Source organism: Cydia pomonella, chromosome 2, assembly GCF_033807575.1.
Source record: "Cydia pomonella isolate Wapato2018A chromosome 2, ilCydPomo1, whole genome shotgun sequence".
Taxonomy (NCBI): domain Eukaryota; kingdom Metazoa; phylum Arthropoda; class Insecta; order Lepidoptera; family Tortricidae; genus Cydia; species Cydia pomonella.
Window position 1 is genome coordinate 15,086,616 of NC_084704.1, and position 15,538 is coordinate 15,102,153.

The window sequence follows — 15,538 nt, forward strand, 5'->3', positions numbered from 1 at the left end:
GTTATTACTTTCATATGGATTTGATTTTTTTGGTTTTGCATAGTTAGTATTTTCCTTGCTCTGGCGTGGTGAAAAATGTTGTGTTTCACTCGGAGGTAATGTTTGTTTAACCCTCGCTTAAGACTCCAGTACTCGAACCATTAGCTACACTCGTTTTCGAATCTTTCGCTTACCCGAGCAAATCAATATTAACACGAGCGGTTAAACAATAACTTTGCCCCCTTGTAAATCAAATAACTATTGTTTCTTTGGGTTTATCATAGGCATTTGGTTTATATAATGTATTGAATACCATTCACATTTCTTCTTAATTACATGCCTTATAGCAAATTATGTGTTATATTTTATAGTTACTGGCAACTTACCAGTTGACACTGTTGCCGCTATAATAATTAAATTAAATTACATCTGCCATGAGATTGGAAATTAAGTAAAAACGCATTTATTTCCAAAAGTTGTGTTTTATGTAGAAACTTATTAAAAGTAGGTAATAATATATCATTTCAAGAAATATATCAGTCAATGCATAATTAGATAAAGTAACTTTTAGCTTAACTACGTCCAAATGTTTAATCGCCCTGTTAGAAAAAAGTAAAATGTTAAGACTTGAAGATCTTAATACGCATACTATTCTTATTAAAATAACAAAATATTTACATTATCAGTTTTCCCAATTAATTAACTTCTGGGGTAAGAATTTTGGATTAGTTGGACAACCGTCCAAGAGACATTGTTTCAGAATATAGAGGTAGTACAGATCAAGGGGTACGGGCACCTTTGCACGCAACAAAATGTGATTACCTATCTATCTATCTACTTACTTCTAGTTTAAGTGTAATAATTTCTGATTATAACAAGCTACTTGTTGAAAGCTTGTACCATCAACTCAAACCCACGACTACGACAATTTGTTAACGCAGCGCGAAAATAAGTGCCATAGCCAAAATACGCGAGAAAATATTAGGGAAAACATGAAAATCATTAATCACGGGCCAAATAAATCATCGCGTACACTGACCATTACGTAACGCGCCCAGTTACGTTTTCTTTAATTTCCCCGCTGACATTAGGCATGTACAGGATAGCAATACAACAACGAACACCCTCGCCGTACGCGTGCAATGATGAAGAAAAGGATAGCTGTATTCATACCGTGCGCTCGTGAAACGCCGCATACGCATCGCTACGCTGAAAGCTCTCGACTCGATATCTTCAGTCTTGAATTAAAGCTCACGGTGTGCGGACGTTTGTAAGTGCGACTACTTCTGCACAAAACTCGCTCGTTTCGACGGATTAAGAACTAAACCGTACTGAAGTGTTCGTGGGTCGGTGCTGTATTCTACGTACATACTAAGTGACTTTGATATCTATTTTGACAGTTGAAAGTGAATTTTTCAGACGTTTCAGTGTTTGCGGATGCCCCGTACGGGGATTGTATTCATTCCGAGAAGCTGGTAAGTCGATTTGTGTTATTTTAAGATATAATTAAATATAGAACGTTGGCATGCATATGTTTATGTGTGAACGTAATTAGGAAATAATGATTCATAATCCTAGGAAATGATTTTAGTCATATTTTGAAAGTTTTAATTTAAGACAGTTACGTTTTCAGGATATATCTGATTTTGTTTATCAAATCTGTTTCTATGGTAAAGTTGGGTTATATCCAAAATCAACGGTTTTGCAAGTACACAATTATTTGCATCATTTCCAACGATGGATGATGGATATCTATTTCTTTAAAACGTTTGATCTTTCAGTGGATCTGTCTGTCAAATTTTGACATTTGACATGCCTCACAAGTATTGCCAAAACTTTAAACCACAGTATTTGCCTGACCTAAAAGATCTAATCATCATCAACATTATCATTGGGCCTTTTATCGCCCACTGCTAATCATAGGCCTCCCTTCGAATACGCCGCTTATCCCGGTCCTGAGCCAATCTCATCCAGAAGTGACCCGCAATCTTCCGAATGTCGTCCACCCAACGCGCCACCGGACGCCAGGCACTTCTTTTGTCTGAAAGCGGCTACCATTCCGTTAAAATTTTGGCCTACCTGCCACCACTCTGCCTGGCAACATGTTCCACCCAGCTCCATTTTAATTTGGTAATGACGTGTCCGACGTCTTGCACCTTGGTGCGACATTCCTCTCTCGGTTTTGAAGTTTGATGCCGAGCATGGCGCGCTCCGTGGCTCTCTATGCCACTCCAATTTTATGCAGTCTCCTTAGTGAGCGCCCATGTCTCGGCACCGTAGGTCATGGTGGGCGAGTTTTCAGGCATTGTGAAATGTTAACGGGTTTGAGGATGTCCACCAGTTTATGGAATGCCATCCAACCCAGCTGGATCCTCCTGGAGATCTCCTTCTGTTGGGTGTATTTTGTCAAATGATAAATGTCCAAGTACTCGACCACCTCCAGTTCCTAATCATAATAGTCACCAACTACTAACAACTAAAGATCCAATGTCGGAGGGTAAGTTCCATATACATAAAATAATGTTTATACTCAATTTTCCCCTGCGGTAAACGAGAATTGGACCCCTTTTCACTAGAGTCACAGATATGGATACTGCCCCTAGTTCCGTGAAAAAATTATACATTCTTATTTAAAAAAAAATTGAAATATAGGTACCTACAACTTACTATTTTTTTTAGTCCTTTAGCTATCATTTCTAATAGGCACTGTTTAAGAGATATGTGAAATTTGGCATGGGACGAACGAAACGGCGCCAAATACATCAACAATACCTGTGGTTACCTACTTCATGATGACTGACGAGCATTAAAAATACAAGTGTAAATACTATTCACCGGAAGGCATAAGTAGGTAATGGTATTGCCCAAAACACCAATTCGAAAATATTGTGACATCCCTTTCCTGTTGCCGCGAAGTTGGCAGATAAACCCAATATCATTAAAATTAATGTTTGTAAAGGATGTGCATTCTATCACATCCTTCACAAACGTTTAATCTTTTCGTAAACCGGATGATTACATTAATCTCACCAGTCACAACGTTTATTAATATTATACTAAATTAAAATATTTTATTTTTCGTGAAACGGAAAAACGTAAACTAAACTTTAGTTTTTAATTAGTACCTAGGCGCTTGTAAATATAAATGGTGTGGCGGAAATTAAAACTAGGTAACGTATTAATCATGGATATCTCATTTGTTGTCATCTAAAACTAGGCAGACCAAGATAAGGTAACAGCGATTTTGATAGCACAGCCTGTGCAAGTGTTAAGTAAACGTCATAATTTCATAGAAGTTTGACGTTTTAAATAACACTTGCACTGTCGAGGCTGTCAAAATCGCTGCCAACTTATCTTGGTATGATACTAGAAGACAAGTACAGTCATTTTATGTACTATTGCCATATATATCTACCTATATACTTACATTTTTCGTTATTTCTTGGTGTGGTACTTATTATAATGTTCTGATATTGAGAGGTTGGCCGACATTAAGGCACATTAGTGTATTTGATGGAATATCGTCAGTAAATTTCACCATTATATGGAGCATACGCAATAAAAATATTCGAATAATACCATTATTTATCGAATTAGGATTGTGGGATTGTTAATAGTCTGGCAAACCAATTCGTCAGTAGGAAATGGCGCCAAACTCTAAATTTGTAACGGTGATCGATCTTTTCGCCTAAATTTTTCAAATTTGCTGGCTTTTTCTACTAGCAAAACTGCAGGATTGCCAGGCGAGAGATAAAAGTAAAGTAAAAGTACCTAATTTATTCAAGTAGGATTTTACAACCTCTTTTGAATCGTCAAAAATAAATACCAGCTTACAAAATTCAACAATAATAATTGACTACCAATACAAATACATTTCACAATTAATTCATTAATTTATAGAAGGCCATGCATCTTTATCATTAATTTACTTTTCGACTGCGTAATATGCAAACTGCTTTATCCTAAAATCGAAATATTTTAAAATTATTAATTCTCTAAACAAAATTCGGCGTTTGACATTGCGTAATAATTTAGGAATACTAATGTATACCTACTATACCCAGCTCCTTTTTCTTTTTCTTATCATCACTTAAAGTTCATCCTTACGAAGACCTTTAAGCGGCAAAAACGCGGCATTGACACATTTAAACAATTAAAGTTACATCTCAATAGGGCTGGCAAGGTCTGAGGCTTCTGCCGGGATTCAAACATGGGCCCTTAACATTCGGCCCGCGTGCAACACGTGGCAAACAATATGTTTTTGTTGCTTCGGACAGGGAGAGCTGTGGAGTCGAGCGGTTATTTTTTAGAAATAGTTCTAGACTACCAAAAGGAAAAAAATCTTTGATTGTTTTATAGGCGTTTGTAAACTCTATTGTTTTGTTATTCCTTAACCAATTTATAGTATTAAATTAAAACTTAAAAGTTTGTTTACCTTTTTGGTAAAACTCCGTTTTCCATTTTTTAGGCGTCTCTCTTTTCTTCCTAATTTAGTGCGTGTTTGTTAAGTCCAAATGAAAAGAATTCATAATAATAAGGCATTTTATTTCAAATTTAGCGGCAGATATTTAGTGGATGGTGTGGGTGGACAGTGTAATTAAATATTTATATGCGAAATGAAAAAATAAATTAGTTTTAATGTAGGTGCCTTTCTCGAGTTTCTGTGCAGGGTTCCAGCGACAGATTCATTTAAAATGATATTGTAAGGTTATAACCACAACTTTTTATTTCTATATCGCTAGTGAAGCTTAAAAAACCATTTTAATTTCTAAAATAATGCTCTATTAATTAAGCAAGCAAACACTGCTCGCAAATAGATATAATTAACATGTCGTTTATATGCTTAGGGTATCAGCTCTTCCATACATAAATGATTAACATCTATCAGTACGTTCAATCTTTGCTGTTGTTTAAATGTTTTGAGTAATACACTCCAAAGCAATGAAATGGGATCGTTTTGTATAGGACCCCAACCCCCCTAAGTGACCCGTTTCCATTATTCTTGATTGAAAGAAGAAAGAATGAAAATAGGTATTTGGAGTGTAGTTTGTACGGTCTTTAACAATTATCTTGAGTAATAACAACATGTATTCAAATATACGCTAGTATAAAGATAGGCACTAAAGTGCAGTCGTACCTAACAATAAACATTAAAACCACACATTATTAAAATGCCGGGCGTATAAGGCGTATAGTCAATCTAAATAGTAGAAAAGAATTGTGGAGTGTTAAATAAGATTCTCCATTATTACTCTGTTATTTGAATACCAGGGAACGTGTGCCTCGCACGTGGGTTCCGCAGCTAGGCACAAACAGTCAGACAAAATACGAAAAACTTCACATTTGTCACTGAGGACCATACTTGCAACATCTTGTTTTACTCAACTAAGTTCTTACAATTTGAATCTTGTGCTTTGCGGAATAAGCTTGCTACGATATTTGTAGGCATTATACGACCTTGCAAGCGTCATCAGAGTAATGTTCACATCATCACATCTGTCAGTAATCGTCAAGTTTACATGTAATCATTGTAATCAAGACCTATCCGTCAATCGTCACACAGGCCTTCGCAATCGTAGATTAATCCTAAGAAAAGATATTGCCTAATTAATAAGTGTAAGTTTTTGCTCTTCGGTTCGATATTTATAGTTACATCTCTGTACCTACGTAAATAAAATATATACAAGTAAATAAATAACTTAATATGTAATGTATATTCACATTTTCACCTATTCTAACAGTATTTTATACAAAATTGTATCACAAAAAAAAACGACAATAGTATCGGTACCTATACAAGAATAGCAATTAGAAACACCATCCTAAAGTTATAAATATTGACAAATGGTTTAATTAGACCTAAGATTTTAAGGGCCTGCTTCATTATGTCCAAGTAAAGTATTGGATAGCTAATTAACAAATAAATGAACTGCAAGATAAAACTATCTTAAGTTGTAATAGTTATTTACAGTACATATGGTGCTACTTTATAGCACTAGTGCAAATTATTAGTTAATGTACTATTACGATACAGGTGCGAAAAATAGAAAATTCGTAACGAGTGGCGATAAATTAAAACACGATCGAAGGGAGTGTTTTAAATCGACACGAGTTGCGATTACCTATTCGCACATGTATAGTACAACGTTTTACAGTACATATTTATGACCCTTTAAATTTTCGACATAGTTACATAATGTGTAAAACATAGTTACGTAATTTACGCACTAATGCGAAAAATAGCACCATATGTAACTGTAAAGGTATTTTCAACACACTTGCTCAAAACGATGTTTTTATTCCAATGATTTTTGGCTCATAATCCTAGATATTAAACACGCATGCTTTTTCAGTATATTATAACACTCGTGCTTTTTCATTCTATTATCCGACTGAGTTAAGAAGATAACTGATTGCTATGATCTGAGGATTGCTAATAATATGCATGGAAACGGAGCCTTCTTAATTTGGTCGAGTAATACATTTTTTTAATGTGATGTCTGTAGGTGCAGTATATAATAGAAGTGTGGAAAGAACTGAATTTTGATAATATTTTTCCTTACTTACGAATTTCATTTGAAATTTCTAAGAGTAGCTGGGCTGTTTACGTTTATTTTCCTTTCCGAGAAAATGAATATGTATTAATTGGAAAATAGACTGGTTCGACCAAGTGAACCAATAAATATCATAAACTCGTATCACACATATTCTGCGTGTCCATTTTCAATCTTCTGGCAATGAGTTACGCTTGTCTTTTCAACATTATAATCGGAGGTGATGTGAACTTACACTTTTTATAGATATTTAAGTTTATGAACGTTATATTGGGAGTTATACTGTTTCAGAGAATCGCCTACGCATTTGAATCATATTAGCTCTGGTAAATAAGAGTATGATGTTATCGCTTTTTGCATTGAGTGAAAATAACGCATGCACAACAGAGAATTCGAACAATCGGCCCAATCCGAACATTGCCTATAAGATGTCATACCGATACAATACCGAACTGTCAGTGTCAAAAGTGTCATTTTTGGCCGATGAAATGTCACTTTTGATACTGACAGACCAGTATCGTATCGATGTGACATCTTATAAGCATTGTTCGACTTGGGCCGTATGTATTATTTATTGAAATCTACCATTACATAATTAAAAGCTGTTTTTTACCTAGACCAATAACCTACTATTTCATATGTTCGTACAGTATTGGTTCAGCACCTTTAAATTCTGAACAAGGAATCATTATTCAAAAAGTGGTTCAATTGTCCCCGGTCTATCCTATATGGTCAAAAACATACATAATAAGTACTAAAACTCCTTTAACTACACCATAGCTGCATGGTGATATCAATGCACTTAAGTTCAGTATAAAAGAGATAAGTTAATAAAACGAACGACTTTAATTTGCTTTTGCTTTTTATTCTAATGAATAAAGTCTCAACAAATACGTAAACAACTCAAACGCCAATCACTCAAACCAATACAAAAAATGCTACCGATCCATTTTCAAACAATATCAAATGTACGGAACAAGCCGAATTCCATATTTGAATGCTTATTTCAATTTAGATCTCACTTTTCATTGTCGTAGGCGTTCTATTTTGGACACATACTCGTACTATGCGACCACTGTCGCCCTTTGCATGTCTACATAAGTACATACCCCACTGAATTGCTTATTCGTAAAATCTCGTTCCATTTAACGAGTCGCTTATTTATAGTTTTTTATCTATTTATGGTCCGTTCTTCATATCTAGAGTGATTTATAGAGTGATGGTGAGTGTAGGTATGCTGTCTAAAAAAACGTATAGGTAAATGTATGTAGGTACAGTGAAATTAGTATCACAAGGAGGAGCAGTGTTCAGACATTTGTGACTTCTTTTCTCTTGCTTACTTAAGTACATAAACAATCTAAAAAAATATACTGATTAACTATTATTTTACTATTCATTTCCAAGTTGCGTATATAAAAAAATATTTATTTTTATATTGTACCCGCGCAATCTCGTTAGGCCATTAAATTCATTCTTGGTTTAAGTTCATTGAATTACCTTGAATTTTAATTCGCCTAATATATAAATAGGTAGTTTATATGGGATGCAGCGTTGGTTTTGATTCCGCCACGTAATGGACATGCGTCGCATCTCTAATAATAATGGTCATTTTTAATGATTGTTAATTTATTGGACTAGGATATCGCCGTATGTATGTAAATAAATAGAGAAAAACTGTACTCAGATTAAAGTTTTTACCTACGTACAAATAAAAACTTTAATCTGATTATAATTTTTCGCTATTTATTTACATACATACGGCGATACCTACCTATAGACAGGAAAGTAAGTAACCTGGAATATTCATGTAAAATTGAGCAAATACAGTGTAAACTCCATATAACGTCACTCGATATATCTATTCAGTTCCTGTAACGTCGACATTTGTTGGTTTACTTTAGTATTAATTTCTCTCTATATAACGAAAACTCTCTATAGCGTCAAGAATCAAAAACGTCCGGTTCCTTGAGCGTCGCTATGTACAGTTTACACTGTAGTTACATATTGCGCGGTAATATATGATGAGTTTTTTATGTCACTTACTGTTATTGTGCGTGGTGGGCAGAATTAACGTATAGCTTTCAATACAATAATTAATGATACTTTAAATATTGTTTACTTTGATATGCTACGTAGTTGTCAAACTTGAACTAAATAGGAATATACATATATATGTTAAATACTTACATAAGTTAATACTCTCTTATATACAGTTAAGGTAAGAAAATGGGACTCATGTATCCACGTAGTTATTTAAACATCGTATTAAAAATAAAATTAAGCTAACTATTATCAATTAAAATACTATATGCTCGGTTCAAAGATTGATAGATCCTAAGGTTTAGTTAACGTCTAGTCTAGACGCAATAATCCATCAAGACCCCGCGATATCCGCCATGCTTCCTCATGGCTGAACGATATGACCGAATGAATGAGTAAGCGATGTGAATGATAATCGTGGCAAATTGGACGTGTTAGTATGTACCTTACCCTGACCGATTGGCATATGAACGGAATTTCTGCGGTGCAGTTAGGAGGATTAGCGGTTTGCGACACTATGAATTATTATATCATATGGGATCAAGCAAATTTCTTCGACAATGTTTGTTTGTGGGTTTTTTCTTTTATCTGACACATCATAGTTACCCATTTTATCGTAATGTGCTAAAAACTAATCATTTATAAAACCTAATCAAATTTTAAATGCATAAACTGTAACTAGTTACAAGAAACTGGTAAAATAGGAAGTTTAACTCAACTGAATTAAGGTTAATTAAGCCCTTTTTATTGCTTTTTAATAGGTCTAAAATACATGTCAATCCCTTTCAATCTTTGAAACCAGAAGGTTATGGAAGGATGAAAAGCGCTAGTTCAATTATCTCAGTTAACAAAATATAACCAGAAAGGACTGTATGTCCATAAAATAAATAGTTTCTCATATGTGCGTACCTACACTTTAGGATACAGTTTTTTCCGTTTTCTGCCTTCCCACAATTACAAAAAAAGTTTTTTTTTTTAAATAACGTGTTGGAACGAACATGTTTCTCATGTTAATTTTGATTGTTTAAAGACAGAACAAGCTTCTTACAGGACACCGATAAAGGCATAGTCGCTAAAAACCAAAACTGTTCAAAAACGTTGAATTTAAAAAAGGGCTTCAAAAGTAAAGTGTCTTAAGTTGAAAAACGAAAACATTCTTTGATTGTAACATAAAACTACTGATTTAAGTCCATTTTTAAACGATTTACTGTTTAAATAGGTCGTTTACTTTATAAGTGACTAAGGGTGACCACACGTCACGATGTAACTTAATGGACTTAAACGTGCATCACGATGTCATTAAATTAGGGACAGTATTGTCTCTAAATGTCTCTTTAATGGATTTTTCCGGATTTTATGGAGAAAGGGGTTGCCTTGTTTAGAATTTTACGACTGTGAGAACACGATGTTTTTTCCGGTTTACTGAAATGTTTAGTAAAGCACAGATTCATTAAAAGATAATCATGATAGTACCTGCAGTGGTTTAAATGTTTTGATGCGAAATAAAAGCAGAACTGCTCAGTGTGGCAAGGGTTATTAATGGGCAACACGTAAATTCATTGACAAGTGCTAGGTGTATTCCTGAACTTTGCCTTACTAAAAAAATGGTTCTGAACAACAACCATCAAACTAATTCAATGAGACACAACCACGATTGCCTCAAATCACATGAGTGCCACCATTATCTTCGATTGTCCAACGACCGTAAATATTAAGACGCGCAATACGGACCGGACACGTCCATATATCTCAAGCCAAATTTAACCTTGTCATCTAGAGCATAAAATCGAATTTAGTCGAATTTTATATAGGCTGAGAAAACCTTTAGTTGTGTTATCTTACAAGCTATATGTAACCTTGTCACTTAAAAGTTAAAGTGCATTTTTGAAGAAACGGGTCATAGCGGAGAGTGTCGTTTCGAGTCCAAATCGCGGATGAGACGCAATAAATTTCAATTAATTCTGTCGACAGTCGCACGGCATTGTCTTTAGACGTGGTTGAGATTTAGCTAGTCTTACTCGTATGGAGGTAGGTTGAGAACCGACTTTGTTACATGTCCAAACATAAAGTATAAAAACAAACAAACAATGAAATAAAAAAAACTCAACAAATTTTTATAGCTGTAAGTTGTAATTAAGAAATATTTTAGTTACTTACAGATAAACATAAAGTTACGTAAATTGGTAGAAATTAATTAAGATGCTTAGTATTACTTATTTGGTTATAAATACCCCATATTATGTCAAAAGAGTTTGATAATTAAAAATAATTACCGATCGATTGTGATACCCTACTTAAATCTGTTTATGTATATTTACGAGTATACATAATTTAATTTTTAACGCAAGTTTACAAGGCACCTGGGGCCCATTTTTTGAACGGTATTAGACTTATATTATTAGTCCGCGAGCTGTGTAGTTGTAATGTTTAAAAGCGAGGATGACAAACGTTTGTCTCCTGCCCAGACGCTGTAGATTAAGAGTAGTGACTTACAAATACTTGCGCCATGAATAGAGCCGCAATATTGTTATTATAGGTATCTTTAAAAATAGATATACATATGAGGGCGTAGTAATAATAAAGACAGTAAACTGTTTTCAAATATTATATGCTGCGATGTCAACTAGTTGAGTCACTTGTTCTATCAAAGTTGAATTATGTGGATGTAGTGTTTGGGCCTCAGCTTCTTGCTAAAACAAAAAGGCTCATTCAACGTGTTCAAAATGCCTGTGCTTGTTCCTGTTTTAATATACCGTTGAGAGCTCATGTGGCTCCATTTCTGAATAGCCATAATATCCTTAAAATGCAACACCGTCGTAAACTTTACTTGGCTTGTCTGCTCTTTGGTGTACCGAGTATAAAACCCCCCCATATCTCTTCAATAAGCTATGTTGTATTAAACTCCGCGAACGCCGTAACTGTGGGATTCAACTGTTAACGCCACGCCATGCCTTAGCTGCTTTTCGGGGAAGTTTTCGCTACGCCGCGTCGACGGTCTGGAATAACATCCCCCCTCCCCCTGAGAAACCTGCAGAATTCAATTATTCTTCAAATTACACAAAGGTTAAATTAAATCTGTCGCATTAAAGGTTACATTTTAAAATTTCATTGCTTTTTTCTAAAATATGATTGATTACTACATAAATTGTACTATAAAAACAATTTAAAGATGAAATAAATACCTATTATAATTTAGGCGTGGCAAGATATGAACCGATATTTTTTTTTCAAACACTATAGGTAAGACCAAGTAATTATGTAAGTAATGCATTTTTGACACTAGAATTTACAACATAAGAGTTCGTGCACCTGGAAAGATATGATAAAATATGTTTATAAATAGGATAGATATATCTGAGGAGATTTATTAAACTCTATGCCTCCAATGTTCCTCTAAAACATTAAACTGTGCGCCGTGAATGGGGCTCATTGTGCGTGCACTTGTACCGTCTGGTTACAAGTGTCCTGCAGTGAAATGTCATTGTGTCAAGGCGCCATTGTGATCCTTGTGACCTTTTTGACAAGTCCTGGTTAAGCTTGGTATCCTGCTGCTGCTCGAAAGACGATAAGAATTAGAAATATTTACCTAGGAAAAAACGAATAAGTGCCAAACTTCCAAACTTATACTTATTCTTGAGGCATTAAACGCGACTCTTTGCCTAGTCGGTAGTGACAGTGACCCTGCCTACGTAGCACAAGGTCCCAGGTTCTAATCCTGGTAAGGGCATTTATTTGTGTGTTTATCACAAATATTTTTTTTAAATACAGTTGCTCAAAAAGTACTATTTTACGTAGCTGTTTAGCGTGCGGAAAGTTGGATTTCGCGAACGAGTGCTTTTTACTTTTCCACTTGTTCCAATTCATGACTATTTATTGATGAGTGTTAATGTTAGTTTCCTTTAAAAGTCGTAATCAACATAAAAACCTACTGTTAATGTTAGAATAATAAAAATTATGCATATTGCATATTTTATTACTTACCTCTTAATCATTATAACACGTTTATTTTTTAATATTGAATATTAAAAAATAAAGCGGACGCTCCGGCTGTGGAATGAGCTCCCTGCCGAGGTTTTCCCGAGGGTATACAGCAGGGGTCGCCAAATGGCGGACCGCGGTCCGCATCCGGACCGCCGACCCATTTTGTGCGGACCGCGAGAACACAGCAACTTTTGCACTACAGAGTACGTAATTTAAAATAAAAATGTATCCCCCGCATTATCTTTGTTGACGTCAATTTGAAAACGGCCGGGCGAAGTCACTAGCTAAGATAGTCCAGATAGTCCGGAACAAAAAATGTCATTTTTCTCATTGATATGTAAAAAAATACCTTTGTTATTTCTGTAATTACATTTGTTTAAAAAATATTTTTTCTATAAAATGTTGTGCGGACCGCGATGGTCATTTCATTTCTTAATACAGACCCCGAGCGAAACTAATTGGTGACCCCTGGTATACAGTATGGGGTTCTTCAAAAAAGGAGTGTACAGATTTTTAAAGGGTCGGCAACGCGCATGTAACACCTCTGGAGTTGCAGGCGTCCATAGGCTACGGTGACTGCTTACCATCAGGAGGGCCGTATGCTTGTTTGCCACCGACGTGGTATAAAAATAATAATTGAAAAACCGTTCTCAATAAGTTGTCAGAATGAAACGGAATAGCTGCCGAAACGCCTGTCAAAGCAGAGGCGTTTTTTCTTACTGCAAGAATGTTTTAAGTTTCCAAAGGCAACATTGGATATTGTTTTCATAGTTCATATAATTTCAATATACGATACACAAATAATCGTAAATAATGATACTTAGGTAATAATAGTATAATATTGGATGCTTTCTATCTATATAAGTATTCATATATAACTATATAACGTTGTCTAGTACTCACAACACAAGCCTTACTGATACTGTGGGACTAGGTTGATCTGTGTAAAAATGACCTAATTTATCTATTATTTATATTTCGGGGCTCAGTGTTATACGTATGTACTAGGCATGTTAAATAATTTTGAAAAATAAGTAGGAGTCTAGTTAAGAGTAGCCCATTAAAATATTTAGAAATTAAATATTTTTTTATATTTTTAGCCATCAGCTTTACAGCTTTTAAGCACGTTAGCGATAACAGACCATTTCCATTGCTTACCGTGCGAAGCGGAGTCCGGCGCATAGAGGGATCTGTGCAACGGCGATCTCAAAATTCATAACGGCTCGGCCAAGATATTGAACGGTGGCGTTAACGGCAGTGGGGAGCTCCAGCCATCTGACCATAGTTACCATGCGTGGGAGTAAGATCATGCATCTTCATGATCATGCACTTAAGGTACCTACAACAGTACGTCTACCACCAGTTTGACACTTTTCGCTAACGTGAGCCGCATGAGCGTAACTTAATACTTTCTATGCATCTCGCTCGTACTGGCATATTAGTAGGAACGTTACGTAGACGTTTTCGAATATGTCAGTTTGACAATGCTGAGGGAGTGCACTTAGATACGCTCTTCTGAGAGTTCTTGCTTGCGAGTGGAATACCACAGCCCAAGGAATAGTCGCCGATATAGCGGTTGCTTGAAGACCGTTTTTTGTCCTTAAGCAATTGTTTTTCAAGTAGACGCCAGTAAGTATCTCAATGTGCATGCTTAGAACACGATTTATGTGTAGGAGTGCATAGGTTCTTCTGCCCCAACTAACTATAAGTTAAGCTATGGGGTTTATGACAGGAGGCTTAATTCAGTAGAGATGGTTATAGTATGCGAAAGTAACCGATTACGGTAAATTAACGTATTTTGAAGTTTCCATTCAGAAAAAGTCATCGCGAATTTCATATTATTCTTACATTTTTTCAAGTGTTAGTGTAAGAAAAAAACAATAGCACCTACTTTAAAACCATTTCACTTATTAAATTGATAAAATGAGATGAGTTAGGTACGGGCATCAACGCATAGTGTTTGAAATGCACTCCTGTATAGAAATTTGTTTACCGAAGTAGCTTGAGTGTTAGGTAATCACACATATCTGTCTTTAACATATAAACATTCGCTAAACAGTTCTAATAATGGCAGACATTTCCTCTCCATTGTTCAGAATAACGTCTGTCAAGACAGTCAAAAACGACCGAGGAGCAAGTCAACGACTTGGGCCGGAAGCTTCGATAATATTCCACCGGCTACCACGAATATAGATGATTGGTTGAAACACAATATAAGTATCGCAAACAGACTTTTAACTCAAAACAACATCAATGCACATAAACATCTTTGTAGGTCAAGATGCAAGTGCCTCAACAAAGTAATAACAGACTCAAGGGCCTAGTCTGAAAAAAAAATCGCCTAGATTCACAGTTATATTACCGACGTAGTAGTAGTAACGACCAGTTTGGCCTAGTGGGTACTGGGCTGGGTAGTGACCCTGCCTATGAAGCGGATGGTCCCGGGTTCAAATCCTGGTAAGAGCATATATTTGTGTGATGAACACGGATATTTGTTTCTGAGTCATGGGCGTTTTCTATGTATTTAAGTATTTATAATTGTATACTAAAGCGCAAGCTCGTCGACATGTGCATCTTACCCATCCTCACCTATGGTGCCCAAACCTGGTCATTAACTGAGGCGCAAAAATCACGGCTCAAGGTTTGTCAAAGAGCAATGGAGCGGAGTATCCTGGGTATCCGAAGATCAGACAGGGTGAGGAACACAGAGCTTCGCTCCAAAACCCGTGTCGTCGATGTTGGGATGAAGACCGCCAGGCTTAAGTGGGACTGGGCTGGACATGTCTGCCGGATGAATGATGACAGATGGGCTAAAATAGCCACTAGCTGGCATCCCCGGTGTAGTCGTGGCAGAGGCAGACCGAGAAAGAGATGGCGGGACGACTTGGATGCGTTTCAGCGGGACTGGCGGGACCTTGCTCAGCACAGGGAGGATTGGAAAGCTAGAGGGGAGGCCTTTGCCCAGCAGTGGGACACACAAATAG

General features: G+C 35.9%; 1 protein-coding gene across 2 annotated transcripts in view; it reads left to right on the plus strand.

The window, feature by feature from the left end:
* Nucleotides 1-632: 632 nt before the first annotated feature.
* The window catches only part of LOC133534478 (fibroblast growth factor receptor homolog 1-like), an 80,764-nt gene continuing 65,858 nt past the window's right edge, over nt 633-15,538 (plus strand). Inside the window, exon 1 of one of the 2 annotated variants that reach the window (XM_061873628.1) lies at nt 633-1,454. The gene's annotated coding sequence lies outside the window, so the exon portion shown is untranslated. The remainder of the gene's footprint in view (nt 1,455-15,538) is intronic. The other variant, XM_061873629.1, reaches the window with a different exon arrangement.